The sequence below is a fragment of the Mauremys mutica genome, chromosome 23 (genome assembly GCF_020497125.1).
Source record: "Mauremys mutica isolate MM-2020 ecotype Southern chromosome 23, ASM2049712v1, whole genome shotgun sequence".
Taxonomy (NCBI): Eukaryota; Metazoa; Chordata; order Testudines; family Geoemydidae; genus Mauremys; species Mauremys mutica.
In genome coordinates this window covers 8,117,219-8,133,453 of record NC_059094.1, presented here as the reverse complement: position 1 = coordinate 8,133,453, position 16,235 = coordinate 8,117,219, and positions in this window count along the sequence as shown.

Below are 16,235 nucleotides of genomic sequence, written 5' to 3'. Positions count from 1 at the left end.
TAGGGACAACTCCTGCCATTCTTGGCCAGATCTCTATGCGAATAGGAACTGGTTTAACATGAGACCTTCATTTTAAGATCATTTCATGTTTCAATGTATTTTTTAGAGTAAAAAATTAAGAGCAGAGGATGCTCATTCATGTAGATCAGATCTCATCTAATGTAAATCAGTGCAGCTCCATCGAAGACCCTGGTCCAGTTGCCCAGCTGGTGTAAACTGCTGTAGCCTCATTGAACTCAACAGAATTATGCCAGGCTGAGGATCTGGCCCATGTAGTTTAATTGCCCTAAGGTGGACTCATAACGTGATGAGAGGATGATACAAAAAAACCAGATCCTCAGCTGTCATAGCTCCCTTGAAGTCCATGCAGCTATAGCAGTTTATACTAACTGAGGGTTTGGCCCAGAATGGGAGGAATGACATCAGCTAAAAGCAAGAGTGAAAAATAAAAGTGAGGGAACAGGGCCGGTGCAACCATTTAGGTGACCTAGGCGGTTGCCTAGGGCACTAGGATTTGGGGGGGTGGCATTTTCTTCAGCAGCGACCGCAGCAGCCGGATCTTTGGCCGCCCTGGTCGCCGCCGGCATTTACGCGGAGGGAGCGCGAGGAGGGCCACCTGCAGCAAGTAAGGGGCGGGGGGCAGCACACAGGGGAACTCCCCGGCCCAGTTCACCCCTGCCCCACCTCCTCCCCGAGCACACCGTGGCTGCTTCACTTCTCCCGCCTCCCAGGCTTGCGGCGCCAATCAGCTTAGGCGCCGCAAGCCTGGGAGACGGGAGAAGTGAAGCAGCGATGGTGTGCTCAGGGTGCTCGTGCGTGGAACAGGGGCAAGCTGGGACGGGGGGTGTGCCTCAGGGCAGAGTGTGGGGGATGGCGAGCTGCCACGGGGGGGTGCCTCAGGGCGGAGAGGGGGGCTCAGGGTGGGGGTTCGGGGACGGGGGAGGGCGCAAGGTGGAAGTTTCGCCTAGGGCGCAAAACATTCTTGCCACCAGCCCTGCGAGGGAATTACAAATGACTAGAAATTCGGGTCTGATGCTTCACGGAGCGGAGTACTTCAGGTGGTATAAATCAGGGTAGTTCTGTACAATGGAACCAGGAGACTTACCCCAGCGATGGGTCTGGCCCATTGACTTCATTAAGAGCAGAGGATGCTCATTCTCCTTACAGGAGAAATGTAGCATCCCAGAGTAACAGGGCCTGAGAGAAATCATAGCAAAATGTACAGGGAGTTGTGTTGGCGGGCATGAAGTCAATTCAAGGGGGTCAGAGCACCAGGCAGGAGGAAAAGAAGGAATGTAAATTGCATTCCCTTTCTCTGTCTACGGCAAACTAAGAGTAAACAGGCTGGCAAGGCGTGAAGGAGGCTTAGGAGCTAAAGGTGAGGCAGCAGACGCCTCCGTCTTCAGAAGATTAGCCTGGCAAATGGGCATCTGTTGAGCTCCGATGAAAAGCAGAGCCTGAGATCAATGTGTCTGCTATTATGCCGCTGCTTCTCAATGCAGAAAATGCATGAAATATGGAGCGAAAGTTCAGGGTACGGAGCGAGGTTTCCGAATGTATTGCTGGGCAATAATTAGCTAATTAACAGTCTTTTGCTTGGCTGCAGCAGAATTTGTAATCTATTTCCTACGGAACGTGGCATAATGAACACATAATTGGATTCTAAGCACCCACTGCCATTTGTTATCCATAAATGAGCGTCCGTGTGTGTGTGTATGTGTGTGTGCTTGTTTTTAAACAGTTTGGGCCAAAAAAAACCCAGGTGAGTGCTGCCGGCGGAGCGAAATATCGGGACAAATTGCGTCCCAACCAAAGATCGGTCAGGACGCGGGACAAACACCTAAATATCGGGACGGTCCCCCTAGTGACCAGACAACAAGTGTGAAAAATTAGGATGGGGGGGGGTAATAGGAGCCCATATAAGAAAAAGCCCCAAATATTAGGACTGTCCCTATAAAATCAGGACATTTGGTCACCCTAGGCCAGATGGTATAAACCGGTGTAGCTCCATTTAAACCAGTAGAAGAGCTAGCTCATTTAATAGAATAGCTCATTTTTGTGGGGGTTAGCGGGCGGCTAGATCTCAAGGTGTGATTGATGCAACCATGACCCCTATTGCAATGTAACCATCCCCTCCTCCGCTTTAGTGAATGTGTTTCCACGGCAGCTCCATGCCACATCTCCACTGGGTCTTTGCATTGAGAGGTAAAAAGCTCTGCTCTGGGGAAGGGGAGTTGCATGGTCGGTGGTATTATGCCAAGATAAATGATTCAAGGGCATGGAGGATTCTTTCCTCTGCCGTTTGGAAACAAGGTGGAAGAATGGCTGAGGACCTTGCAATTCTGGCTGGGTTATAGGCAGACCAGGTGGGGGAGGGAATATTTTTTTATTGGCCTGATTTCTGTCCGTGAGAGAGATGAGCTTTCGAGCCAGACAGAGTTTTTCCTCAGACAGGCAAGTGGGGGCAATCTCTTGGATTATATCTATTGACAGCATGTGTTAGTGTGAATTTTAATACCTTGTAAAGACACCGTTAGGCACCTTCTAGTGTTGTCTTATGAATAAAAATAAACATATCAAACAGAGTACAAACCCTGGGTTCAAAATATAGCCTATCGTATCCATCACCATGTATTTCCATTTATCTATATTTTTGCACCATACTTATCTAAAAGCCAATGTCATAAGGCATTGGGTATTTCCACAGTTTCTTATGGGTAGAGCCCTGCAACTCCGCAGATACCCGCTTTATAGCTGTGGTATCTGCATCCGCGGAGGCGGTTGTCTTGTTTACAATCTTTGAGGATCAGATGCGGCTCCAAATTTTTGTATCCACGCAGGGCTCTACCTATGAGTCCCTGGCACGATCACCATCTCAAGAGATGACTTGGGGGATGTTGCTACATTGCAAATGCATGATTAATTAAAATACGAAAAACAAAAGACAGCAACTTAATTCAGAGATGCAATAGACTTAGCAATAGAGTCTTCTTATTTATCATTTTTTTTAATTTAGTTTCGTTCTTATGGCAACCCCTCATTTTCATATTAATGAAGCCAGATAACTTTCCTATGTTGGGATGCCACTGGGACCTCCATAATTAATGTATCTAATGTGAAAGTTTAAGGTTCATTAGGTTTAGAACTCAGGCAGGTTTTTAATCAAGCATGTTATGGCAAATCATTAAAAGCTGAACACAATTTGTAAAATATTGCAGTAATATTTAGTTGCATGTTAGCTCGGAGCAGAGTAAGGGGGTGCGGAAAATGTATTGCACCTCTGAGATCTCCTCTCAAATCAAGCAGGATGCTGATAGCCAGTGCAAGCAAATCCTTACTGGGAGGACCATCCTCCTAATAATAATGGCAATTATAAAAACTGCATAGTTAAAGTCGACTGGGCGACTGATGATATTGTCTCCCTCCTGCTGAAATGTCCCTTATATGAGCAAGAGAAGGTCCTGACCAAATTCATGCCATCACCAGGTTATTAATTATGATAAAACAGCACCTACAAGACCTAGGTGAGATCCAGTTCCCATTGTGTTAGGCATTGTACATACACATAGAGTTAGTTTGAGGCCAGAAGGAACCACCAGATCATCCAATCTGACCTCCTTTATATCACGGGCCACCAACACCACCCAGCACACTACACCCAACAACCAAAATTAGACTGAATTATCACAACCCTCAGGAGACTAGACTGTTATATGCCATAGGCAGTGAATAGGAGGGACCAAGATGCACTGGTGTGCAAGGACCCCACAATTGCAAAGAACTGATTATGTGAAATATACCATACAATCCTGGCATGTGAACCACAGCCACATGCTGCAGAGGAAGACGAAAAGCCCCCAAGGTCACTGCCAATCTGGCCTGGGGGAAAATTCCTTCCTGACCCCCCCTGCACATGGCAATCAGTTAGACCCTGAGCATGTGAACAAGAAACATAATAAGAAGCGGCCCATGCCCCAAAGGGGTTGCAGTCTGCACAGGCAACAGAGACGAAGGATTATTATCCTCATTGGAGATGGGGAAATGAGGTGAAGAGAGATTTAGGGTTTGAGACACAGGTTTTGTATCGCTATCAATATATCAGTAGAGAATCCAATGTTGTTAAATTGGTGCAAGCCCTAGCGTAGATGCAGCCCAACCAGTACAAATGTGCTCATTAAAGATGGTCAGAACATGTTTTTTTCTCATGGAAAAAAAATCTATTTTTCTGTTAAACACTTTGGCCGAAAAATAGAGCATTCTGAGTGTGAAATAGCACTCGTGGGAGGTGTCGTTTGGGTGCCTCACACAGGCGCCAGCTTCTAATTATCCTGGGGGTGCTCAAACTCCACTCCTTCCCCAAAGCCCCAACCCCTGCCCTGCCTCTTAACCCCCCCGCTCCAGCCCTGGCCCCATCCCCACTCCACCTCTGGCCCCATCCCCACTCCACCTCTTCTCCACCTTTTTCCAACCCGTCCCCTGAAGCATGTCCCATCCCCCACTCCTTCCCCTCCCTCCCTCCCAGCACCTCCTGCACACCACCGAACAGCTGTTCCCCGGTGTGCAGGAGGTGCTGGGAGGGCGAAGGAGCTGATCAATGGGGGCCGCAGGTGGGTGGGAGTGGGGGGGAAGACGGGAGCTGGCTGCCAGCGGGTGCTAAACACCCGCCAATTCTTTTCTAGGGCTGGAGCACCCACAGAGTCGGTGCCTATGGTACTTCATGCTCCTATTTTCTTGTATAGGCTAGGCTGCCTACTTGCACTACATTTCCCACAATGCACCACACTCTTGGCAAGGAGAGGTGGTGCATCATGGCAGTCACAGCCGTGCAGTGGTGCATCCTGGGAGATGAAGTCTGGCCCTAAAGATGAAGGGGAGGGCTCAGTAGGAGGTACTTGACCGACGACTCCCATGAGGCACCGCGGCAGCATTTTGCAATCAAAATATTTCATTTTTTGGGTGTCTAGCTTTTTGATGAAAAAAGAATCAGAATGTTTTCTCTGAAAGCAGACACTTTCCACAGAAAACCTTTAGTCAAAAACCCAGCTATCTGTTGAAAAACACTCTTGACCACAATTTTTCAACCCGTCCTAGCAGAGGGAGTGGAGGCCTATTAAGAGGCAGTGTGGCCTAATGGCTCAAAGGCAAACTTAGAAAATCTGGGTTCTAGTCCTGCCTCTGGGTGACACGGGGCAAGTCACTTCCTCCCACCTCCTCTGTGACTGAATTTCCCCAACTGTGAAATGGGGATAATGATACCGACCTCCTTTGTAAAGAGCTTTGAGATCTGCTGATGCAAATTGCTAATTAAGAACTAGAGTTTATTAGTACATCTCCTGAACACTCTGTCGCACCTCGGCTCAGGGACACCCAGAGCACGGGGTTGTGACTCTAGCCATCTTGGCTACTAGCCATTGATGGCCCTGTTCTCCATGATTTTTTATTTTTTTTAAAACCCAGTTATACTTTTGGCCTTCACAGTATCCCTGGCAATGAGTTGAGTGTTGGGTGAGGAAGTACTTTAGAAGAAGATTTAACTATATCTGCATAATCCACACCCCCTAATCAAAATGGTTATAACACCATTGTGGGTGGAGCAGAACTAAGTGACTTTGCCCAGTGTCAAGTCTGGTAGGGGGACATAGGTGTTAACGTGATGCAACTAACTTCAATAATACTGGGCAGGACAAACCAAGGTCTGTAACAAGAACTCCTGTTCCCCATGAGTTTAGGAGGAGAAGTAAGATCTATAAACAGGCCCTGACAACAGGGTTTCAAATGCCTCCCAGCTCTAATTATCTTCTCCTTTTGTTCTCCCCATTGTTTTCTTTAAGCTCCTTTTAAGCTTACAATTATTATTTTTTAAATAACAGCACTTGGCAAGCAGAATTTCCCAAGCCTCAGCAGTTCCAATTGCATCCAAAGTAATAGTCTTAAGAGAGCAACGTGACTGAGGAGGCTCAGCCGCACGACCACAAGAACAAAGGAAATGTTTGGAAGCCGGTATCAGTCAAAACGCAGCCCTTGGTAATTAACACAGAGTCACCCATTTGTATTTCTCCAGTGAGTGACCTATTGATGGAGGCTATAGCTGTCTCGCACTTTGCTGCATCCTCTTTGGAAGCTGGAAAAGCTGTATTGGAACGAAGACACTGAGACTGTAATTGAGTGGCACCCACCTCTCACGAGGACCCCCTGGCTGGGTGTCCGTCGGCTCCTCTCTCAGTCTGACGTGACCCCTGTTGGTGGTTTCTCAGGTGGTTTCGGTGACTCAGTCCTCCAGCCCATGTCACACACACAGTTTGCAGGCTTTCAACAACAACAACAACAAAAACCCTTCCAGGATAAACCGTTCTATGGTAAAGTCTCAGTCTGCAGTGTTAAAACAGTCCCAGCCTTGGTATCGAGCTGTGCCCCCAGGGCTTCCTCCCTGGAAGCAACGGTTTCACCCACTCTGGGCCATTCTGGCCCTAACTCTCCAGTTGGGACACTAATAATTCAGTTCCCCTTCTGGGGATGTATCACAGTTCAATGTTCAGGCCACTACCCTGTGGCCAGTGGTGGGACGCAGGCACACCCACAACTCTGGGTCCCAGCCCAGGGACCTTGTGAATAGCAGTCACATGCCAGTGTGTCCCCTTTAACTCTTCACTATGCTGCTAGATTTCCCTGGGCCACTTCCCCATGGCCCCCACACCTTACTGAATGCTTCACCCTTTCCATAGGGCTGAAGTCTTGTACTCAATCCCAGCAGCTAGCTAGGAGCTCCTTCTTGCTCCCCCGGTTCCTGCCAGCAACTGGTCTGTCCATGGTCCTGTAGCATCCTCAGCCAGCCAGGAACACCGTCCACATTCCTCCAGTTGCAGGCAGCAACTGCCTGCCTCTTCCTATGCAGCTCCTTTTACATGGCCCACCTGGGCCCTGACTAAATCATAGAAGATGAGGGTTGGAAGGGACCTCAGGAGGTCATCTAGTCCAACCCTCTGCTCAAAGCAGGACCAACCCCAACTAAATCATCCCAGACAGGGCTTTGTCAAGCCAGGTCTCAAAAACCTCTAAGGAAGGAGATTCCACCACCTCCCTAGGGAACCCATTCCAGTGCTTCACCACCCTCCTAGTGAAATAGTGTTTCCTAATATCCAACCTAGACCTCCCCCACTGCGACTTGAGACCATTGCTCCTTGTTCTGTCATCTTCCACCACTGAGAACAGCCGAGCTCCATCCTTGTTGGAACCAGGTAGTTGAAGGCTGCTATCAAATCCCCCCTCATTCTTCTCTTCTGGAGACTAAATAACCCCAATTCCCTCAGCCCCTCCTCATAAGTCATGTGCTCCAGCCCCCTAATCATTTTCATTGCCCTCCGCTGGACTCTTTCCAATTTGTCCACATCCCTTCCGTAGTCGGGGGACCAAAACTGGACACCATACTCCAGGTGTGGCCTCACCAGTGCCGACTAGAGGGGAATAATCACTTCCCTTGAGCTGCTGTCATGATTATTCAAATGATACCTTTCAAGGCATACTTTGTAGATAGATTATTACAATATTGTGTAGGGTGTGAATGCAGGGGCACATTCTGTTACAGAGATTGGATTACTGGGTCTAAAAATTTACCTCAAACGTAAAAAAGTATGTTCAAATTCATAAGATGTCACAGTAACCTATAACTTTTTGCTTGCTTTGAAAATAATCATGGAAAATAGGTCCCGTTGTTTTCAGTAATGACTGTTATGAACCAGTGCAAGGGAACCAGAAAGAGAAACTGGATTAGGTCAAAGAAAAAGCATTTGATGATATGGGTCAAGGACTGTTGAAATCATGCTTAGTAAAAACAAAAGATGTGGAGCCCGAAATAAATGAACCAACATTTGTATCCGATATTAGACCTAACTGATGGACAAATAACAAGGGGATGAGCTATGTCAGTTACCCGCTTTTTTCTTTCTGGGATTCTTAAAAAGATACTTTGAAAAATTCATCTTGTCGTTCTCTTCTCCCATCCCACCTGGCATCCCAGCTTGTATCGTCTCACCTTCCCTGATTCCAAGACAGAAGGAGCAAACCAGAATAAAAGACTTTCTTCCCGAGAGGAAGGCTGTTAGGACGTTAGGCGATGGATCACTTGGTGATTACCTGTTCTGTTCATTCCTTCTGAAGCACCTGGCACTGGCCACTGTCAGAAGACAGGATACTGGGCTAGATGGACTTTTGGTCTGACCCATTATGGCCGCTCTTATGTTCTTGTTCAAGGAATTTTGTTTTTCACTGAGTCCTGAACACCATCATGACATCCAGTCCTCGGCCCATCAAGGGGACATCTAATTGCAAGTGCCGCAGAGGCATGTAAGAACCTCTTCTGTCCCCTCCCCTCTTTTCCTTCCTCCTATATCTCTCACTCACTCCGCTTTTCATCAAATCCACTGCACGACATCAGCACAGCGAGATGAGATGGCCACAACCCTCCCTGTCTAAGGAGAACTAGACTCAAACAGATGACATCCCTCACCAGAATGTGAAACAGGGGCCAAGCAACAGATACCATGGCTGATCTGCCAGCCAAGCCACCATCCATCACCGACCCACTGTCCAGTGTTCTGAAAAATCAGCAAAAGCCGTATTTCCCCCACCTTGTCTCTCCTCCACATTGAGTCTGTTTGTCTGTTAGAAACAGAAGTAAATACCCTTCTGACATCAGAACCAGGAGTAAAGTTAACCCTTTCCTTTTCATCAAAGGTTGTTGCTTAGACAAAAGAGACTCTGATATTTTGCCTCCAAAAGGAGGCAAATTAATTAAGCTTGTTTTGCATAATCACTCAGTTCCAGTTTCAGTATAAATGCTTGTTTTAATTTCTTGTTCTTTCTTGTGTTTAATCAATCAACTTTAGATTGAGTGCTTTTGTTTGCCATGGAATCAAGTGAACCAAGGCCTCTGTTTAAATATATACACACCCACACATGAACCCAAACCTAAACATCACTGCTTTAGTGTTAGACAGCAACAGAGTTTATAAACACTTCTAACACTTTTGGCCTTTGAGATCAATACAACAGAGCTGAAACAGAAAACAAAAAGTGTCTTGAGTTTAGATTTGGATTCAGTGCAAAATCCATTGGCAGCTCTTTGACTGGCACGTAACCTTGTTTCCAGCAGTCCCGCTGTATTCATGTCCAGCTCTAGCATTTCTGGGGTCTGCATTATCATTCCGATGTGCTGTTCATCTCTCCTGCTACTCTGTAGGGTGGTGGCTGAGTGTTGTCAAACAGCTGCTGCATGAAGCATGCTTCTACAGTACGATGTAAAGGGATTGGTAGAAGCATATGTAATCAAGCCCACTGCAGGGCATCTGCAGGATTTGAAACTTCAGCACCAAATCATAGGATCTGGTATTTGAGCTAAAGAGCTAACTTCATGAGCTAGTAGCAGGCAGCTTCTACAGGTCAGGCCCAAAGTCGAGGTGCAGAACACATTCTACGAGCAGTTCCAAATATCTTCATGGTTAATCACTTGACTGGGAGTCAGCACTGCTGGCTTTGATCCCCAGTTCTACCGCAGACTCTCTCTATAACCTTGAACAAGTTGCTTCTACCCTTTGTATTCAGTTTCCCCATCTGCAAAGTGGGGATAACGATCCTGAGCCAGCTTGCAGTGGGCTTGTGAGTGTCGTCAGACACGCCCGGTGTGGTGCTCGGCTCTGTTCAATGTTGATAACAGTCGGCTGTGTGCGTGTGTTTCCTCTGTGTGCTGCCCCGGCTCTGCAGGTCGCTGGCACAGCAAACCCCGAGAGAATCCCCAATGACCACAGACTCTAGTAAGGTACAAAGGCACCTGGGCCAGGTTTATTGTTGAAGAGAAACACAGTCTCCAGCTCCCCAAATCAGATATCCAAGGTGCTGCTAGCTAGTACATATATGCTCCCTGACAATGGACTGGCTCAGTCAGCGGCGGGACTTTCTACTGCCCCCTAGGCCAGACAAAGACACCGCCCCAGGGATGCATTCTTATACACAGGTATGAACAAGTTACACCTCACTCCTGATGTATTGAGGGGCAACCCCTCTATGTAGTAAGTCGCCGCCTCTCACCTTGTACATATTGGTTTGAACAAAACAACTCTATCCATCATATTACCCTTTTGGCCCTGTCTTTGGGTCAGCTTGTTCCTTGTTTTCTGTGTGGAATGTGCCAGTATCCAACTGTTCTGATATCCAGTGTCCAGTTCCTTTTAGTTATGTCTCTTTCTGCAGCATCAGCCCTTTCCTTGCCAGCTCCTGTGAGCAGGGCCTGCCTCTGGCTCACAGCTTAACTTTGCTTTATGTTACCAAAGTCTTGACCATTACTTTAGTTCAGGCCTTAGGCCTCATACCAGGCCTCTGATACAAGGGTTTGTGTTTCAGGGCCTCCTCTTACTACAGTGAGGCACAATTCATTATTATTCCTATCCCAGTAGCACCCTGGAGGGCCCAGGGAAGATCAGGGCACCACTGTGCTTAGTGCTGTACATAGTAAGACAGTCCCTGCCCTGAACAGAGCAAAATGTAAATATACAAGCAGGGCGGATGCAAGGATGTTTCGCACCCTAGGTGAAACTTCCACCTTGCGGCACCACCCCCCACGCCCCCGCCCTGAGGCGCGCCCCCCCCGTGGCAGCTCCCCCCCTCCACCCTCAGGTGCCCCCCTTGCGGCAGCTCCCCACCCCCACCCTCTGCCCTGAGGCACCCCCAACCCCAGCTCACCCCCGCGCCGCACACGAGCATGAGCACCCCGAGCACGCCGTGGCTGCTTCACTTCTCCCGCCTCCCAGGCTTGCGGCGCCAATCAGCTTAGGTGTCGCAAGCCTGGGAGGCGGGAGAAGTGAAGCAGCCATGGCGTGCTCGGGGAGGAGGCGGGGCAGGGGTGAGCTGGGGTGGGGAGTTCCCCTGCGTGTCCCCCCCCACCTTACCTGCAGGCGGCCCTCCCCGCGCTTCCCTGCCCCAGCTGCCTCCGCCTAAATGCCGGCGGCAACCAGGGCGGCCGAAGATCCGGCCGCCGCGGTCGCTGCCGAAGAAAATGGCGCCCCCCAAATCCTAGTGTCCTAGGCGACTGCCTAGGTCGCCTAAACGGTTGCACCGGCCCTGTATACAAGACAGACAAGCAGTTGAAGGAGACACAGAGAAGGGAACCGATTTATCCAAGTTTACATTGCAGGTTGTCTGTGACGCATTTTCAGATTCCCGGATGGGAGGTGCTAACAGAATTGCTAGGTATTTTTATTTGACCGTTTGGTAGTAGTTTCCCTTCTCCCCACAGAGTTGATCTTTGTTCTATTTTGATATCTGAGGGCAGGTCTGCACTACAAACTTTCATTGGCACCAGTGTAGCGCTTCTGGTGAAAATGCTCCAAGCGGATGGCAGCAGGGGCGGTTCTAGCTTTTTTGCTGCCCCAAGCATGGCAGGAAGGCAGCCTTTGGTGGTGTGCCTGCGGAAGTTCTCCAGGCCCGCGGATTCGGCGGCTTGCCTGCGGGAGGTTGGCTGGTCCCGTGGCTTCGGCGTACCCGCCGCCGAATCCATGGGACCGGCGGACCTCCCGCAGGCAAGCTGCCGAAGGCTGCCTAACTGCCGCCCTCGCAGGGACCAGCAAGGCACCCCCCGCGGCTTGCCGCCCCAGGCATGCACTTGGAGAGCTGGTGCCTGGAGCCACCACTGGATGGGAGACAGCTCTCTCATTGGCTTAATAACTCCACCTCTGCAAGAGATGGTAACTCTATTGACAGGAGAAGCTTTCACATTGACATAGCGCTGTCTACGCAGTGGGTTAAGATCGGTATAACTATGTCACACGGGGTGTGGATTTTTCACACTGCTGCATGATGTAGTTACACCAAAGTGAGTGTATAGTGTAGACCTGACCTAACAGTTATCTTTTTTGCAATCCATGTTATGTTACATAGCATATATCAAGACCGTGGTTTCTTGAAATCTAACTGTATAATATGTAATAAAAGACACTTAAAATAAATATCCTGCAACAAAAAACAGGTGCTGGGTTTCACCCCAGACGTTGCTGCATCTGCATGGTGGGAATAGTAATTCTTGTGCATGCAGTTAGACAGTATTTATGAGCATTTGCAAAGCCCCTTGGGATCTTTTGGATGAAAGGTGCTCTGTGACGCAGGGCAGTTGTATTAACTTCTTGTGACTCATGAACCACTCTGGCTTGGCAAGCTACTGCCCAGGAAAGCTCTGTAGGGTCCTTGTCCCGTTGAAGTCAATGTTTAAAGCATCACTGACTTCCTTTGGAGCAAGCTTGACCACAAATGCATGGAGCAACATCCTGAGAGATGCTGAAGACTGTATGCTCAGTACCTCTCAAGGGATTTGGTGCTTGAAAGGGTTTGCTCCTGCTCCAATTGACCCCAGAAGTACAGGATTGGACCCCAAGAGAACACAAAACAAAACAATGGCAAGCTGTTGTAAAGCCTACGTTTTCCCTGTTCCTATAGGAAAGTAGAATTTGCATCGACTGCAGAACATAAGCTGCATCCTCAGCTGTTACAGGCCGGCATAGATTCATTGAAGTCACTGGAATGATGTAGATTTACACCAGCAGAGGATCTAGCCACTTTTCTATCATCTTCCCTGGCTCTGGCTCTGGGACAGTCTGCACCAGCAATGTTAAGTTTCGCACAGATTTTGCAGCAGTTGATCTTCATGGGATCAAATGTCTTTATTCTTCGGCATCTCTCACACATTGTAATCCATTTGCTGGCACCTGGGTCATTTGGATTAGAGTGTGATTTAAACTCTCAAGCTGATTGCATTGGTCCTTTTGCCACTAGATTTTTTCTGGGGCAACGAAACAGGCCCAACAGATACCCTCTTCTTGCACCAGGCACTTGGTCATTTCATACTTAAAATCAGCATTTGTTTTTTTGTAAGCAGGATAATTCTAATGAGGTGGGATGTCATCACTCACCTACAGCCCTTCCTTTTTCAGTGGGAAAAAAGAGAGAGAGAGAAAATTTCAACCAGTTGTATTTGTGACTAGAAATACAACGGCTCAATGTTGGCAGCCGGTATCAAGCAGAGTGCCCCAGGGGTCGGTGCTGGGGCCGGTTTTGTTCAACACCTTTATTAATGATCTGGATGATGGGATGTTTGCGGATGACACTAAACTGGGGGGAGAGGTAGATATGCTCATAGGAGGGTAGGGTCCAGAGGGACCTAGACAAATTGAAGGATTGGGCCAAAAGAAACCTGATGAGGTTCAACAAGGACAAGTGCAGAGTCCTGCACTTAGGACGGAAGAATCCCATGCATCGCTAAAGGTTGGGGACCGACTGGCTAAGCAGCAGCTCTGCAGAAAAGGACCTAAGGGTTACAGTGAATAAGAAGCTGGATATGAGTCAGCAGTGTGCTCTTGTTGCCAAGAAGACTAACGGCATATTGGGCTGCATTAGCAGGAGCATTGCCAGCAGATCGAGGGAAGAGATTATTCCCTTCTTCTTAGCAACAGAGCTAAGTCTTATCATACATCTGCCCACCTTTATTTGAATGACGCTCCTTTCGATCTAACAGCTCAGGCATTGTCAGTTTCATCTAGAACAATTTACAAACTTGGAACCTAATCCTGTAAACACTTAATCATTTGATCAATCCCACTGAAGACAATGGGACTATTTGCATGTCTATGGACCACTTTTGTGGTAAAAGTTTCAGCAGTCTGTTCTTTTCCTATAAAGGAAATTGAAGCTCCCATTGAAATGCAGTGTTTGGGTACAATATCATAATGCAGTTTAGGATACAGTTCTACTTAAAATTTGTCTTTTAATAAGTCAGACATATGCTGAAATGGCTCCTACCCAACTCCCATATTCCATATAAACAGACTGAAATACTACATATTTGGGGGGGAAAGTGAATAGTTAAACATTTTGATGTTTGCATATACAAACACCCATTGCATCACTGTACTGGAAAATATAGCTGAACTTAATTTTCTATGGAATTTGAAGAAAGTTTAACAGTCCTAATTGTTTTCTGTGTTAATCAGCGTGAACCTGAAAAAAATTACATGCCTTCTAAGAGAAAAGAATCAGTTCACACCTACTGAAAAAGAATTCCTTCCAACTGGTGTTCAGAAGAGTGTTACAAGACACCTAGCAGAGGGTGGAGAGAATACCCTCCCACATTACGACCAGCAAAAATAATAATTAATTATTATGACTGAGGGATAGCTCAGTGGTTTGAGCATTGGCCTGCTAAACCCAGGCTTGTGAGCTCAATCCTTGAGGGGGCCATTTAAGGAACTGGGGTAAAAATCTGTCTGGGGATTGGTCCTGCTTTGAGCAGGGGGTTGGACTAGATGACCTTCTGAGGTCCCTTCCAACCCTAATCTTCTATGATTCTATGAATTAATAAAATCTCAAAGAGGCAGAGGTTCACAGATTTGCAAACCTAAAAACCTGGGTTATGCTTTAAGCCAGCTCAGCCCATAGCAGGTTTCTGAACATTAAAAAGTTACCTGCAAAGGAACACTAAAGTCCATTAACCTGAATGTGAGCCAGCCAGTATCCACTCACTGACTAAAGGTGCAGTCACCCCCAAACAGCTAAAAATTAACCTGGCCCTTTTAGGCTAAACGGAGTCATGTCACTGGCTCCATCTCTGTTGTTACATAACAGACAAAACTCCAGGTGCTGGCACATAGGGTCTCAGGCACGTGGTGTGATTGTTTCAGAATCTCTTTTGGGAATAGCCATGTACGTGAAACAGCTGGTACTTATGATTATGCTGCAGTATTTCTAAGCATGTATATTCATCTTGGTATCTGAAGTTATGAATATTAGCTCTGGTTACTACGTTTGCTCCTGTGGTAACATCCACAAGGTATTTAGCCAGCGCATGAAGGGACAAATCAAGTCGAATGGCCATTTAAGGAACACTTAGCTCACAATGGACCCTGGAAAACGCCTGTCTACACTGAATGGACTTTTTGTGACTGTTCTAACTAGAAGAGGGGTGGGGTGATGGACGTGTGACTTGCCCATGTGACTCCAAACACCATCTTTCCCAATAAGAACAGATTTCTCTTTACTGGGCACTTGCAAAAGCTAAAAGGCCTTGGCCTGGAAACATCTCCATTTTGCCTCCTTCCTGCTCCAGCCTCTGGACTATGAATATCTACCAAGGGGAGCATTCTAACCACAGGACTGAGGACTTCAAGGTAATCTGGAGCCTTCATATTTCCTTGATCCTTTGCAGATGGATTTATGAGTTGGGTCTGGCACAGAGACTGTTCCAGCCTCATTGATTGATTGATGAGTTCTCCCTTGCATTGGACAAAGATCAGGTGTCTGCTGACTTTCTTACATGAGTCAGCAGCCTTTGATACCTGTGGTATAAGCAACACAGCCCTTGCTTGAGTGGATTTGTTCTTTCCTCTCCAAATGTCAAAGCCTGTTCTCATTGAACTCAATAGCAAAGCTCCTTTTGATCTCAATGGGAACAGGCGTTGGCCCCAAGTGATCAGAGCATGTGATTTTCATCAATTGCTCATCTGTCTAGAGACAGTTCTCATGCATGTTCTGCCAGGCTGATTCCGATTGCCCCTCCTGTATGTCATGCTGAGGAAAATAATAAAGCAATTTGGGCTGTAGTTCTCTCAAGATGTATATGGCACACACAGTTCTATGCCTCTTTCCCAACAAACCCAGATGGTGCAGCATCTTTGCTTTCCTAGGGCCTGGCAGAGAGCAATCCTTAGATAAAGGCAAGCTGGCAGAAGCTTAGTCTGGACATAAGGGAGGCACTGATTGGGTGTTGAGGGAAAATGGGGTGATTGTTTTCAATTTGGGGTGTTGCTGGATCTCAATGACACCTGGAAGAACAGGCGGCACCAGGTGCCCAAAGCATCATTTTAGACAGGTAAGGGGGATGTCGGAGGGAACGGAGAGAGTGTGGGGGCCCCGGGCCGAGCATGGGGTGGGAAGGAGTCACATGGAGGATCATGTGCCCTCCCTCGTGTCCCTCCCATGAGTGTAGTACCGGCAAGAAATGATTTCTACTTGCACCACTGGTCTTGGCAATGCTTTTTAGGGAGGAGTTTCATTCTGGTCTGTGCCAGAACCAAACATATTTTCACATGTTATTGTTTATTCTGGGTGAGATTTTCAAAGGATTCGGAGGGCGTTAGCCACCCTAACTCCTATTGATTTGGGGCACCTAACTCTCTTAGTCTCCTTTGAAAATCACAGCCCAC